The sequence below is a fragment of the Ailuropoda melanoleuca genome, chromosome 6 (genome assembly GCF_002007445.2).
Source record: "Ailuropoda melanoleuca isolate Jingjing chromosome 6, ASM200744v2, whole genome shotgun sequence".
NCBI classification, from domain to species: Eukaryota; Metazoa; Chordata; class Mammalia; order Carnivora; family Ursidae; genus Ailuropoda; species Ailuropoda melanoleuca.
The window spans coordinates 18,410,966-18,424,256 of record NC_048223.1 but is presented as its reverse complement, the minus strand read 5'-3'; positions in this window follow the sequence as shown (position 1 = coordinate 18,424,256).

Sequence of the window (13,291 nt, the reverse complement as noted above, 5' to 3'; positions counted from 1 at the left end):
GGAGGGGCAACTCTGGTGTGATTTACACTCCCTCCAGATATACCTTTGGGATCAGACCAAGGCTAGCCTGCGTGGCAGATTTCACATCTATGCATACATCTATCAGGCTTCCCTCCTTTCTTCACAGGTTTCTTCTGATCTCCTTCAGTAAATCACTTGTCCAAGATTTCTCCTCTCAGACTTTCCTTCAAGGGAACCTAACCCAAGTAGATGTTGTCTCTTCTGGGAGACTTTCCCTAACCATTTCCCACCCAAACTGAACTACGGACCTTCTTTTGGGCATGCACCGCTACTTGGAGCTTCTCACTGAGTCTTGGAATCCTTGATTTACTTGTCAGTCTCCCCACTCGTCCACTTGAGAGCAGAAACCCTAACCCATTGATTGCTTTCTCCCCAGCTGCCTGGACAGTGTTTGTCTGGCCTTTAGCTGTGGCTCAGGAAAGTTGATGAGTTGAATTCTTGGAGACCTTTTTGAAGGAGAATGTGCTAGTGAAATGTACAGAGGTAATTGGAGGAGGCTTATTTTGTTCTCCCATATTGGAAAAGGGTTCAGAAAAAAAATTACAGAGGTGGTTATAGAAATACGATATGGGCCATGGAATATTGGTTAGCACCATTGAAAATGGAATGTGATCTGGCAGGTGGGTCAATGAAGGATGAATATCAAGTTAGTTACTCACAACGTACAATGAAAGGTTTTTTAAAAATATCATACATAGGCCTGCCTTCAAACAACTTAAAATCCAGTTTAGGAAAGATTGACTATAAATATGTGAAGAGCCATTCCAGAGCAGAACACGAACCAACTTGTAGCCCCAGTACAGAACAGGAAGAAATAGGTTTCTATTTCTATGGTGAGAAATATGGGGAAATCTCTGAACCAATTTTCTGATTGGCAGGGCACTGAAGGTCTCATCAGCATTGACAAAGACTCCGTCTTTGCCCAAACTTGAGTCAGGTCCTCTGTGCCTTCTTCTTGACTAGGCCTCAGCCTCGGCCTGTGAAAACTGCAGACTTCCAGAGCAAATCCTTTGTCCACCTTTCCCACTGAGACTCAAACAACACCAGCATAGTTTCTAACAGCTCAAGGGCACATCCCTAGAATGATGGCCCCAGTCTCCTTAAATTCCTGCTTCAGAAAGCTCAGTGCTGCCAAAAGAATCTACTGTTTGTTCTAAAACATGACTAGAAGCATTAGTTTTAAAAACTTGTAATTACAATCTTTTTTCTGTCCTTTTGTGACGTACCTTCCACAAGCCAGGAATGTTTTTCTCAAGGACCTGGGAGCCATCACTTTGAAATGTAATCATCAAGAAAGGTAGGGCCCCATCACCCGGTGTCTGTGGGAGGGTAAGAGGCTGACTACAATAAGCAAGCATGGGTGGCCTATTCACATCAGTTTTCCTGCCCTGACCCCAACTTTTTAAAGTACTTTTCCTTTAACACACCTCAGCACTTAAAAACCCTCCTGCCTTTCATGTCAGTGAAGTCAAACTGAGGTCTCTCTCCTACTGCAGTAGTACTGAATAAAATCGTGCTGCCTTCACTAGTATTTGGTTGTTTCTCTTTGACGGCACCCAAGGGAAGCTGTGACTTCAACGTTAGTGGGCAGCTCTGAAAAGAAGAGCAATGGGGCTTTACTTCAGAGGTTTTGTCCTGCAGGGAGCTAAGAGGTGGGCGAAGTGACCTTTCAAGCCCGTCTCCTGACCACTTTGTCAGATCATTGGTAAAATATCCTTTAGCAGCAATGTGAGTTAAGGAAAGGACCAGGCAATGAATTAGGTCCCCAAAGTAAATACAGAAGTTGTCTCTCTAGTAATTAGGAATGAGACTGGTCCTGTCCCCTGCTTCTCCACTGCTGAGTGACTTTAGATAGATTATAGAACACCCCCCCAGCCTCAGTTTCCCCATTCTATAAGAAGAAGGAGTTGCATTAGAGGATGTTCAAGCTCCCTCCCCTGAATCCCTGAATTATCTGGAAAATCCCTCCTGCTAATCACTCTTCATGGTTATGTTGAAATCCCTGTCATCTGTGTTGAGGTGGGGTAGGAGCCCTCTACTGTGCGCCAAGAAAGAGCTCTCGCACCTCTTGTAGGGCCATATGTAGCCAGGATCCCCTGGGAAACCAGAAGCACACATGGTTGCCAGAGAGTCTAACTTTGTGACTCAGAAATTGCCATCTGCTAAACAGCTTTTAATTGAAGCTCTAAGAGGCAGAAGCTGGCTGGAAAAATCTTGCAAGTTGATCCAATAGGATTATTTTCTCTAAAAGAGGTTTTTCTATGTTTAATTAGTTGGAAGCCATTTTGCTACAGATGGATTATTCAGGTGTCAGTGCTTTTGGTGCCCTGCCCCCTCCCCTCTGTGTTTGAGTCCCACAGATTCTTTACTTAGTAGCAACCTCTGATTTTTTTCCACCCCAGAGACTGCACTCCCCATCCTCTGAGGCACCCTGTGTCACAGAAGCCTTTTCTCCCCCACTCAGGATCCAGGTGAGCTATTTTGCCATGGATGGAGAAGGCAAAAATAGTCAGTTCTCAATTTTTGGTAATCTGAGTCAGTTTACATATACTTAGGAACCAAAAACATAGTCACTTGTTGACCTGCTCTGAGTCATCAGGAAGGCATGAGCTTGAAAGACAACACTGACCAAAAGGAAACCCAGTCATTTTCAGGGCAGAGTGTTAACCCTTTGTAGTCAGGGTTAGAGAGAGCTTTCAGCTTCATCTGCGCTGGCAAGACGTGGGTGAAGGAATAAGTACCCAGAGTCAGAGCCTTCCTCCAGTCTGGGATTTGGACTGTTGCAGTTCCTCGTCTGTCCTCAAGGGGCGTAGTGTGAGATTCTGCTATAACAAAATGGTGGAATGGGGGAGTGGAGACACAGCATCGGAACCAATGTCAGACGTAGCTGCACAAATGAAAATGCTGTTCAAAGTGCTTCTAGGTTTGCAACTGGGCAAAATACTCAATTTCAACTCACAAGTAGGTAATATTTTCTTCATGTAACATTTTTATTACGGAAAATTTCACAACATACAAAAGTGGAGAGAACATTTAAAGAACTTCCATATACCAATTGCCCAGTTTCAACAATTATCAACTTGAGGCTAATCTTGTTTCATCTATACCCCCACCAATCTCCTCACGCCCACCTCACTCCCCATATAACATCTTCAAATTTCATAAGGAAACCAAGACTGTAAGCATAAATGAGGAAGAATAAATTGGGTCAGTTATTCTCAATGAGTGTGGAGAGGCAGAGGATAGAGTGCATTTATTACATTCTTTAGTGTAACGTGTGTTTTGGAAAAAGCAAGATCGATAATACACTTATATAATTTTTATTTGAAACATGAAAAAACAATACGTGTTGTTTTCACAATATAAATTACAGAAAGCAAAGCTAGACAAAAGTTTTCATGAGTCAGAGGGTGGGAATGACATCAAACCTCCCAGTCTGTGGGATTTTTATGTTTATCAGAAAGAGGTCATGGGTGAGAATAGGTCATAAAATATAGAATTAGAATCTGTCCGAGATCCCTTTCCTCTCTTACCTCCCATGATTTACTATCCTAACACCTGGGAATAGGAGGCTAGGCCTATTCTCTTTTGTAGCATCTAGCAGTTCTGTGGAACCAGGAGACTTCACTAAATGCCTTGGAGAAGTGGCCTTTCCTAAAGTCGTAGTTAAAATACGAACCAGTGGGAGATTTAAAGGAAACTGCTCATGCACAGCTTTCACATGGCATTTCCAAATTGAAAAAACAAGCAAATGTCCAAATTGGAAAAACTGCTTAAAAATAAGCAAACTCTGTAGTTTTAAAACTCTGTTCCCTGGAACCTTATGGCCGCAAGAGGGGATTGGCAAGCATTGACATGTCCCGATCAGCTTTGGAAGAACTGAACTCTGTATTGCTTTTGTTTCATATTTGGATTTTGCTATACGATTTCATCAGCATTTCAAAAATGAGTTCTACCATTAAAAAACGGTGATGATAGTCTCCTTCCACAAGGGAGGATCTAGTGATGCAGAAAGGGAGATGGGACTTGCCCAAGCTCACACAGCAGGGTAGTGGAGTGGCTGGGACCAGAGCCTAGTACCCTGGGATCTACGGGCAGTTGATGTGGTTGTTGGATTGGAAGCCACAAAAGAAAGGGAAAACCCTTTGGAATGAAGGTGCTGTCCACACAAGTTCTCCTGCCCTTCCAACCCCAAGACAGGCTCAGCAACGTTGCAGTGGTTGGTTTGTTCTATAATGGTTCCAATGAGGGAGAGGCACTGTGGTCCAAGAAAACAAATGAATAAACAAACAAAAAGCAGAATCAGACCTATAAATGCATAGAACAAATTGATGGTCTCCAGAGGGGAGGAGGATGGGGGATAAGAAAAATGGGTGAAGAGGAGCGGGAGACACAGGCCTCCAGTGACGGAGGAATGAATAAGTGACGAGAATAACAGGCACAGCATAAAGAGCACAGTCAATGATATTGTAATAGCGTGGGATGACAGGTGGTAGCTACACTTGTGGTGAGCACAGCATAATGTATAAACTTGTCAAATCACTATGTTGTACACCTGAAACTAATACACATTGCATGTCAACTATACCCAAAAAAAAATTTTTTTTTCAAGTAACAAAGAAAAGAAAACATCCTAGATCACCGCTGTGCTGCCGGTCGAGGGACAAGGTATGCTGTGTCCCTGAGCTCTCAGGTAGAAACTCCGCTTTGCTAAGTGTTCCTCTCTCCGTCGACTAATTCCCCAGAAAGGAGGCTGTGGACACATCACACCATTAAGGAGCAAGAGAGGAACTTGGGACTGGCTATTTGGAAGGATTCCTGCAGAGGAAGCATTGCTCAGAGACAGGGCAACATGAGAACACAGGCTGTGGTTTTCTCTGCTGAGCTAGAGAACCCTTGACTCATGGCCCGCAGAGTACCAGCTAGTTGAGCTGAGGCCCTGTCAGTGGTTGCAAAGGAACGGTCTGTAGACCGAGCACCACCCTCAGACATGTTTTGTTTAGCTTGCATGGTGTTGGAGTGGTTTTTTTTTTTAGTTAGTCACCAACTTAAATTGGGAGATTAAAAACTAGATTTCTGGGGGTGCCTGGGTGGCTCAGTTGGTTGAGTGTTTGGCTCTTTGTTTCAGCTCAGGTCGTGGTCTCAGGATTGTGGTGTCCAGGTTGTGAGATCAAAACCCGCATCAGTCTCTGCACTCAATACTGAGTCTGTTTGTCCCTCTTCCTCCCCCTCGTCCCCTCCCCCACGAGCATGCACACCCTCTCTCTCTCAAAAAAAAAAAAAAATACATAAAATCTTTTTTTTTTTTTAACTAGATTTCTGGTGTCTCTTTTAAAAAAAGAAAGAAAGATCTGGTAACATGGGACAACACTGACAACACACCCTTTTCAGTCAGCTGGAAACTGTAATACATTCTTCTGTTTGCTTTAGTCCCCACCATTCCCTATTACCTTACATCCAGCTTGCTTCACTTGTTCAGTTTACCTCCTGGACCCTATAGCCATCTGGCTTGGTGACTCAATATTTTGACAAAGCACTTCAAACAAAAATTCTCAAACGCAGCTCAGAATCCTCTTGGTGCTCGCCTGAGGCTCTACCCAAGAGACCCTGATTCCAGTGCAGTAATAAGGCTCAGGATTTGCAGTGTAGACCAGCAGCCCACGAGTTCTGAGGCAGGTGGTTTCATGTCATCGTTGAAGAAAAGCGACCGCAACATCAAGTTTCTCCAGACCGGGTGCACATTTGAATCACCACAGGGCGGTTATACAATATATGCAGCTTTTACCCCAAACTAGATCAATCAGGAAACACTAGAGGCTTGGCCCAAGATGGTTAATATTTCTTCATGGCTTTTTTTTTTTTTAATATCCCCCAATACACAATATTCCAAAGAAGAGTTCATTCGACTCCTTTAAGCTTCTTATCTAAATAAACCAACTGTTAACGTCTTGCCACATCCATGCCATCACACGCACTTGCCTTTAGTCAAACCATTCCAAAGTCGGCTGGACTTGCTGATTGGCCCCCGAATGTCGCAGCATGCCTCCCTTTACACAACCGCACAGCGTAACCAGGCCCGAGAAGAATCACTGTCCCCTGGTGATTAGATCCAGGTCAGATATTTCCAGCAAGAACCTCACATAGGTGATTCTTTGTGAAGTTCTGTACCTCCTGCCGCATCACAGCAGGGCGCAGCAACACAGTGGTTCACAAACTTTAGTGCGTATCTGCAGGGCTTGTTGAAACCCAGGTTGCTGGGCTCTATCTTTGTAGATTCTGATTCCAGAAGTCTGGGATGGGGTCCGAACATTTGCACTTCTCATGATTTTCCAGGTGATACTGATGCTGCCAGACCAGCCTCCCAACTTGGCGAACAAGGTCATCCCACCTTCACAGTGGGTACCGGTGATTAGGACAAGCAGGTGGCACGGGGAACCACCGCTCGTCTGGCCCCTTGAGCCCCAGACACAGTCCTCAGACCTGCAGCAGCGTCAAATGTGGGACCTTGCGAGAAATGTGGGATCTCAGGCCCCACCCCGGATCTACCAACCCAGACCTGCATTTTAACCAAACCCACAGCAGTCCGGGCGCGCATTCAAGTTCGGGCAGCACTTTTCTAGAGCACCTGGGGGCTTCTCCCACACCTGGCGCCTGGTGGCTCTGCGCCCGTGGCACCCGTGTGGGTGAGGTGGCACCTGGTGTCTCTGGGAGCCAGCTGGAGTCTGCGACAGCAGGGGAATGGGGCGGGGGGGAATACCACCTACCAGCTTCACTCCACGCCCATCCTCCCACCCCCGGCTTCAGGTTCGTCAAGTCGTTTTGAAGAGCCCTCACTGGAGTTCCTAGACACCTCTCATTTGGGTGCCTTGTATTTCCTACTTCTCCACTTTGGGCTCCTCACACGTGGCCTCATTTAATCTCGGGATTTCTGAGTGTACAGCACTTTGCTAAGCCCTGAGGATATGCAAGTGACTAAAGCAAAGTCCGACCGTCAGGAAGCCTGCCGCCTGGTTCCCTGTTTCCCACCTGGCCACCTGCATGGCCTTGTAAGGTCCCCACCTCAGCCTCAGAGTCCCCCTTCAGTGGCCTGTTGTTCCCACCCACTCCTTGGCTCTGGACCTGCAGGGTTGGGTCGGACCTAGAGCTTGTCTGACCTCTTTTTCTTTCCAGTTTAGGAATAGGGGCTATTTGGGGCCATTACCAGCTACCATCAAATAGTCATTCATCAAACATGTAGAGGGAACCCACTGTGCACTAGGCCTTGGATCCCATGAAAACACGGTTCCTGGCCTTCGATTACCCATGACATGGAAGAGGAGATGAGGCACTTCTGGAAAAGAAAATCGTACCAGGAAGAATGTGTTTGGAGACATTAGTGAGATTTCAGACTGGGGAGAAATCACTTCCCATTATGGAATTAAAGCAGGCTTCGTGGAAGAGGAGGTGCCATGTGGAAAGAGGCAGTTGACATCTTCAGGGCTGGCTAAAATAGCCAGGTGGCTTGGTTCTGCTGTGAGATAGGCCCAGGAGTTGCTCAGATTCAGACATTGTTTACTGCAAACCCACTTCCGCACCTTGGGCGTCAAGGAGAAGGCAATATATTTGCTCATAAAGCATTTTACAAGCCTGAGCAATGGGGCATGGATCGTAAAGGGCTCTAACTAATTCAGTGCTGGGGTGGAAATAGCTTCAACATGTGGGAGGAGAAGAACCAAGTGGGTAATGTGACAACTGGGGATTGGAAACAGCCGTCAGATGGACTGGTCTGCACTTTCCACTCCTGGCAGAGAGCAGGTCTATCAGGAACAGAAGCAGATGGCTGGGCTGGGGAACCTCGGGAGCAAATCTGGGGCTGGGTAAACTGTTGTCCTGGGTGAAAGTGAGTTCGGTGATGGTCAGGAGAAGGGGACAGGAAGAATCAGAAAGAGAGCGGCCGTCTCCCCGTCCAAGAGCACCGGGCAAGGCAGAACCATGATTCCTGAGCTTGGTCATCTGTTCAGAAGGAGGCCCTTGCTGGGGGTGGTCAGGGAGGGCTTCACGGGGGAGGGAAATCTTATGACCGGAGTTGAGACTTCCCAGGTCGATGAGGAGTGGTGGGAAAGTAGAGAACAGCCCACAGGAAATAGAGGGATGTGAGCACACGTGCTGTGTCCTGGGAGTGATGAGACTGTGACCGGTCACCATGGCCACCCTGTGCTGGTCCTGATTCTTCACCTCCCCCTGCAGTCCTGCCCTTTGCTATGAAACTGGGGTACCCTCCCACTGTGACTCTGGCCCAGCCCTGTGCTCACTTTGACCAATAGGATGAGACAGAAGAGAAGGTGGGCAATAAAGGATTAACTCAGCAAGTCTGATGGTCCAAACCCTGAACATTGCAAAGGAAGCTTTGGCCCTGGACTGGTACTTGGTTCCCAGGAGGTAACTTCTAAGTCCTCAGAATAGCCTGCTTGATAGGAGGGAGGCCTTGGGCCAGGCCGGAGAGTGATGCTAACAATACTATTAACGATGGGGTCCTTGGGCTCCATGGTACCAGCTTGATCTCTGAAAGGACTGGAAAGTGCGATCAGTCACACACAGTCAGCCACGCCTATGTGACCAACCCCCAGTGAGAACCCCGGGCCCCAAGGCTTGGGTGAGCTGCCCTAATTGGCAATAATCCCTGTATGTTGTCACCCATTGTTGCTGGGAGAAAGAGCACTGTCTGTAGAACTCCACTGGGAGAGGACAGCTGACAGCTTGCACCTGGTGTCTCTTAGACTCTGACCTGTGAGCCACTGCTGCCTTACTCTGCATCCTTTTGCTATAGCAAAGTGTAGCCATGAGTATAACAGCTTTGCTAAGTTCTGTGACTCCTGGTGAACGTGAGGGTGGCCTTGGGGACCTCCAACCTATACACGGTGTACCAATCCTGAGCCTAGGCCTGAAGAAGCCTGAAACATGTTTCTCTTTGTTCTCTTACATTCATTCAGTTGCCTTAAGAAGAGTATGCTTGAGGCTGCCTGCCAGTCCCGGAGGGGAAAGAGAGGTATATGGAGCAGGGCCACTTCCAATGGGTTTACCCTACATCAGTTTACCACCAGCTGGCTGTACAGGAATGACCCTGCTGGGAGCAGCAGAGCCACCAGCTGCACCACCCACCCCCGGGCACCAGGCTGACCCAGAGGCTCACAAGGAATAATACACACTTGCTGTTTTAAGCTGCTGAGCTGTGGAGTGCTGTCCCCACCATGCAGCAGTAGACTTGATAAGCCACCAAATAACCGGTGGCCCCAGCTCTGCTCTAACTGGTATCAGGGCCTCGAAGGGCCTCTGCAGGCAGGTTATTCTGAGGGACTATCCATCCCCAGCTTCCAAGTCAGGATACAGTCACAAAGCAGCCAGCCACATAGCTTCACTCATGCACACGTGAGTGATCAGAGCCTCCAACATATGCCCAAGTGTCACCAAGGCTTGGGGGAAGGGGCACGGGTAGGTGAAGGGTGGTCTGGAGGCAGGTTTAGGTCAAAGGGAGAGAGAGTGGCCCCAGGGAGAAGGGCACCAGGAGAAAGAAGAATAAACATGAAGAAAAGGACCATATGGAGGGTGGGGTAGGAAAAATCTTGGGAGTATTTTTACAACCTTCCATCAGGTTTATGTACTCTTACACCAGGCAGGATATACCTTCCAAAATGTCCCGGCCTCAATCCTGGATGCATTTATGTCTTTCCTCAAGCTCCTCCTCTTCTTGGATATTCCATTGACCTTTTGGACTTCAGCACAGTTTCGAATTCTCTGCCCCTGACTCTCTGTCCCCTCCCTCAAACAAGGTTTGCTTGTCTCTGGATCTGTCCACTTCCAACCGCCCTGGTGTCCCACCCCTACTTGATGGAACCCTAGCCTCCAGGACCCTCCCCAGGCTGACGCTCTTCAGCCCAGGACTCTACTGACCACCTGTGGTAGATCAGATTACTTTAGAACAAATATTCGCTACCTTTACCCCAACTCCTTGAAGGGAGCTGCTCACACACACATTGATGTAGAGCTTGGTCATGTGACTTGGTTTTGGCCAATGAAATATGAGCGCAAGTAAAAATGTTCTCATTCAAGCTTATGTCTTAAGGGATATCATGTTTCTACCTGTTCCTCTAGGAGATTCTGATCTCCACCATGAGAGGTCATGCCCCAGGTCACTGCTATCCCTTCATCTCAGGTCCAGAAGGAGAAGTGGGGGTAGAGGTGAACTTGATCCTCAGCTTGAAATAGAGCTACCTTGGTCATCTCACAGGCATTAAAACGAAATTGGGGGCAGCTTGTTATGTAGCACATTATAACGGTTGCTGACTAACGCACCACCCACGAAGGGAGAGCCAACCTCTTGCTGCAGTGGGATCACTATTATGACATTAGCTACCACAAATCACTAAGTAAGGAAAATTCTTCTTATTCAGAGACACTTCCGTAAGCCCATCCTTGGTATCAACATTTTTTTTTAAAGATTTTATTTATTTATTCGACAGAGATAGAGACAGCCAGCAAGAGAGGGAACACAAGCAGGGGGAGTGGGAGAGGAAGAAGCAGGCTCATAGAGGAGGAGCCTGACGTGGGGCTCGATCCCATAACGCCGGGATCACGCCCTAAGCCGAAGGCAGACGCTTAACCGCTGTGCCACCCAGGCGCCCCATGGTATCAACATTTTTAAGCCACAAAGAATTTGGCTATTACTTGTTCATAAGATTTGGGGAAACGATGCTAAAACATGAATGCTCTGAAGAAAACTCAAGTGAGAACTGGTCTACTATCGCCGGTCCAAATGAAGCCAAGATACTACATGTTATTATTGTCTCAGGGAAATAAAGTCATACAGAGGCACATTGAACACCCCCCTCTTCTTTTTCATTTGGCTGCTTTGATGGCAGAAGGGATGTAAGGCTGAGGGGTGTGGGAGAGCTCACTTGGTATCCTGCTATAGGATGTGCTTATAAAAAAGGATTTTGCAGGTGCGCCTGGGTGGCTCAGTCAGTTAAGCATCTGCCTTTGGCTCAGGTCATGATCCCAGGGTCCCGGGATCTAGTCTCAGCCCCTCTCACTCTCTCAAATAAATAAATAGAATCTTTAAAAAAAAAAAAGATTTTGCAGACCTGATAATATAGATACCTTGGAGTATGTGAAGGGTTGCCATGGGGAAGAGGGATTAGACTAGTTTTCTATGTGAGGTGGAAGACATAGGAGTCAAATCAATATTCAGAAGAATTCTCTGAAAAGAGACATCGTGTACTGCCAAAGGAGAGGAGTTTTCCATCACTGGAGCTATTTATGTGTTGAACAGATGACCTCTTTCATTCAATAATGAAACTCAATAAATTCCATTCAGTAAATATGTCTATAGAGCCTGCCACATGCCAGGTGTTATGCGAGGTGCTGAGTGATGAACAGAGAAAGAATAGTACTTTCCCTCCTGGAATTTTAAGTCTGGTGGTGAAATTAGGTGTAACACATACAACACGTAAATGGATATATAGTGGCAAATTGCAGGAAGTGCCTTAAGAGTGTAATGACTGCTTTACATTGGATGGCCAGGAGGATACATAAGAGACATTTGTCACTAATGTGACTGATTACTTCAGGTGCTTGGAAACCCTTTTATCTCAGGCATTTAGGCCCTTCCTCAGGACCAGTATATGTATGACTTGAAGTGGTTCTAAGTAGTCAGTGAACTCTCATCTCCCTTGATCAATGACTTGATTGTAAGGAGGTCATTTACCAATGAAATCAAAGTCATTTCTGGCCAATGAGGGGAAAGTCAAAGTCTGCTGGCCAGGCCTTATTAGAAAATTTTGCTTTTCTGATAAAAAAAAAACAGACAGACTCAGATAGAATGGCTTTTGTTCTTTGTCCTTCCTTCTTCCTTCAGACTGAAATGTTTGGCTGATGCCTGGAGATATGGCAGTTATCTTGCAACCACGAGGCCATAGGTCAAGTACCCTAAGAGTAGAGGGATGGAAAGACAAGGAGAGCTGACTCTTGACAATATTACAAAGCTGTTGCATCAGCTCTGAACTATGTACCTCTGACCTCTTCTTAAGTGAGAAAAATAAAGCCCTATTTGTTTAAGCCAGAGAAGTTGAGTTTTCACTCACTTGCAGTCAAACACATTCCCAACTAATGAGTCCAACAGAACTCTACCAATGAATCATTGAACTCTACATCAGAAACCAATGATGTACTATATGTTAGCTAATTGAATTTAAATTAAAAAAAAAAAAAAGAACTCAACGAGGAAGTAAACTGTACTGAGACCTGAGAGATGAACACATGCTATTCGAGTGCAGAATGACACGAAAGCATCGCAGGTAGAGGGCAGCATGTGTAAAGACCGTTGGCAGGAAGAAGCTTGGCATGTTTGAAAACACTAAAAGGAGGGCTGGGATCTGAAGTTAAGGGAGCAAAGCATGACCAGATCAGGCTGGGCCTTGTATGGTGTGATAAAGACTTTTCTTTTGCAATCCACACTTTACACAATTTTCAACATTTAAAAGATTGGAGTAATGCAGCACGCTTTCTAGTCACATGTCACCAAAGCAAGCCATGTGCTCCCCCAGAGTACACGGCATGAGCTACTGATCTCTTGCTGAGCCTGGACAAACACTTCCCTCTATCTTTCCCTTAATCTGATTGATTGTGAATGTGCAGCCAGAGTAGGAAAATGGGGTAAAATATTTGGTGGTTTGATTGCTGGCTGCTTTGCTTTGGTGTTAGCTACTGATCATACAATGAGAAAAGTCTCCATCTTTGCCCTTGGAATATGGATTCAGCCATTTTTGCTCTGATAATGGAAGGCTGCTTTCTACTGTTCATCATTAAGTCTTTCAGGAACCTAGTTACTTTTTTTTTTTCCTTAATATGAGGACAGTTGGTAAAGGTGCTATTTTCAAAATGTATAGGGAAACCCCGAGGTGTGATGCAGTATTTTTGAGGCTGGTAACCAGAGGAACTGACACCACGACTAGGGCTGGAGATGCCAGGAATGTTGCTTAAAGACTGGTAAAGGTGGACATAGCAGAGTCCAGAGAAAGAAAGAGCTAAGTGATAAGGGCTTCCTGAAGGAGCTGTGACCTGTCAAGGGATGATCAGCCCACAGAGACCCTGCAAAGAGAGAGCCAGAAGAATGAATGTCCACCCTGGCTCTCCCACTCACTCCCGTCTCCCCCCAGTGGTCCTCATTGGCAAAACCCAGCCAGAAGCCGGGAGCATGGGAGAAGATCCTGTTGACTTTTAAATGATGAGAAAAAGG